This window comes from Entelurus aequoreus, linkage group LG07 (genome assembly GCF_033978785.1).
Source record: "Entelurus aequoreus isolate RoL-2023_Sb linkage group LG07, RoL_Eaeq_v1.1, whole genome shotgun sequence".
Taxonomy (NCBI): Eukaryota; Metazoa; Chordata; class Actinopteri; order Syngnathiformes; family Syngnathidae; genus Entelurus; species Entelurus aequoreus.
Window position 1 is genome coordinate 71,797,719 of NC_084737.1, and position 2,500 is coordinate 71,800,218.

Below are 2,500 nucleotides of genomic sequence, written 5' to 3' on the forward strand. Positions count from 1 at the left end.
GCACCATTAATGCTGAAAGGTACATACAGGTTTTGGAGCAACATATGTTGCCATCCAAGCAAGGTCTTTTTCATGGACGCCCCTGCTTATTTCAGCAAGACAATGCCAAGCCACGTGTTACAACAACGTGGCTTCATAGTAAAAGAGTGCGGGTACTAGACTGGCCTGCCTGTAGTCCAGACCTGTCTCCCATTGAAAATGTGTGGTGCATAATGAAGCTTAAAATACCACAACGGAGACCCCCGGACTGTTGAACAACTTAAGCTGTAAAAGGAAAGGCCATGTAACACAGTGGTAAAAATGCCCCTGTGACAACTTTTTTGCAATGTGTTGCTGCCATTAAATTCTCAGTTAATGATTACGGTATTTGCAACAAAAAAAAATATGTTTCTTATTTTTAACTTTGAATATCTTGTCTTTGCAGTCTATTCTATTGAATATAAGTCAAAGGATTTGCAAATCATTGTATTCTGTTTTTATTTACGAATTACACAACGTGCCAACTTCACTGGTTTTGGGTTTTGTATTGATATCATAATGAGAACCATACACTTTATGAGAAATGTATACATTGTTTATTTATGTATTTAATAATTATTTACTTACTCATGTATTTATTTATGTTGTGTTACAGATTGAGTACAAACAAACGTTTTAGAAACTGCATGACACGAAAAAGAAATTGAGAGTATGTGATGTATCATATTGTAATTGTATTCGTGTTCGAAATAAACTAACACCACCAATAACCATGACTCCCCAATATATATATATATATATATATATATATATATATATATATATATATATATATATATATATATATATATATATATATATATATATATATATATATATAAAAGAAATACTTGAATCATAGTGTTCATTTATTTTATTTTATTTGTTTGGGGGTTGGGGGCATGGTTATTTAGGTAGAATTCACCAACTCGAGTATTTCATATATATTTCATATATATATATATATATATATATATATATATATATATATATATATATATATATATATATATATATATATATATATATATATATTTTTTTTTTTTTTTTAAATTTTATTTACATAGAAAAAAAAAAAAATACTTGAATTTCAGTGTTCCAGTGGCTATCCATTAGATGGCAGTATTGTCCTGTTTAACTTCTCCGTTCATGATGAGTATATCATTTCGGCCGCCATGTCTGTAATTTCCTCGTTCTTCTGCTTCGTCTCCTTGTTGTGTGCGCAGTTGTGCACTCTATAAAAGCCCTAGATGTTATGACGTCTTTGGGCAGGCAAGCTGTTTATTTTGTGGGAAAGCGGACGTGAGAACAGGCTGTCCCCACTCAGTCTCAGGTCCGCATTGAGCTGGAGGGGGCGTGGCCTCCAGCTCCGGCTGAATACCGGGAGTTTGTCGGGAGAAAATCTCTGCCCGGAGGTTGTCGGGAGAGGCGCTGAATATCGGAATTCTCCCGCTAAAAACGGGAGGGTTGGCAAGTATGCACAAGGGTTACCGTATTTTTTGGACTATAAGTCGCGGTTTTTTTCATAGTTTGGCCGGGGGTGCGCCTTATACTCAGGAGCGACTTATGTGTGAAATTATTAACACATTACCGTAAAATATCAAATAATATTATTTAGCTCATTCACGTAAGGGACTAGACGTATAAGATTTCATGGGATTTAGCGATTAGGAGTGACAGATTGTTTGGTAAACGTATAGCATGTTCTATATGTTATAGTTATTTGAATGACTCTTACCATAATATGTTACGTTAACATACCAGGCACGTTCTCAGTTGGTTATTTATGCGTCATATAACGTACACTTATTCAGCCTGTTGTTCACTATTCTTTATTTATTTTAAATTGCCTTTCAAGTGTCTATTCTTGGTGTTGGGTTTTATCAAATAAATTTCCCTCAAAAAATGCGACTTATACTCCAGTGCGACTTATATACACTACCGTTCAAAAGTTTGGGGTCACATTGAAATGTCCTTATTTTTGAAGGAAAAGCACTGTACTTTTCAATGAAGATAACTTTAAACTAGTCTTAACTTTAAAGAAATACACTCTATACATTGCTAATGTGGTAAATGACTATTCTAGCTGCAAATGTCTGGTTTTTGGTGCAATATCTACATAGGTGTATAGAGGCCCATTTCCAGCAACTATCACTCCAGTGTTCTAATGGTACAATGTGTTTGCTCATTGGCTCAGAAGGCTAATTGATGATTAGAAAACCCTTGTGCAATCATGTTCACACATCGGAAAACAGTTTAGCTCGTTACAGAAGCTACAAAACTGACCTTCCTTTGAGCAGATTGAGTTTCTGGAGCATCACATTTGTGGGGTCAATTAAACGCTCAAAATGGCCAGAAAAAGAGAACTTTCATCTGAAACTCGACAGTCTATTCTTGTTCTTAGAAATGAAGGCTATTCCACAAAATTGTTTGGGTGACCCCAAACTTTTGAACGGTAGTGTATGTTTTTTTCCTTCTTTAT

At 34.7% G+C, this 2,500-nt stretch overlaps 1 protein-coding gene across 1 annotated transcript in view; it reads right to left on the reverse strand.

Moving 5' to 3' along the window:
• Nucleotides 1-2,500, reverse strand: part of LOC133653183 (chymotrypsin-like elastase family member 2A) — a 17,358-nt gene that overhangs the window by 2,468 nt on the left and 12,390 nt on the right. The window lies entirely within an intron of this gene.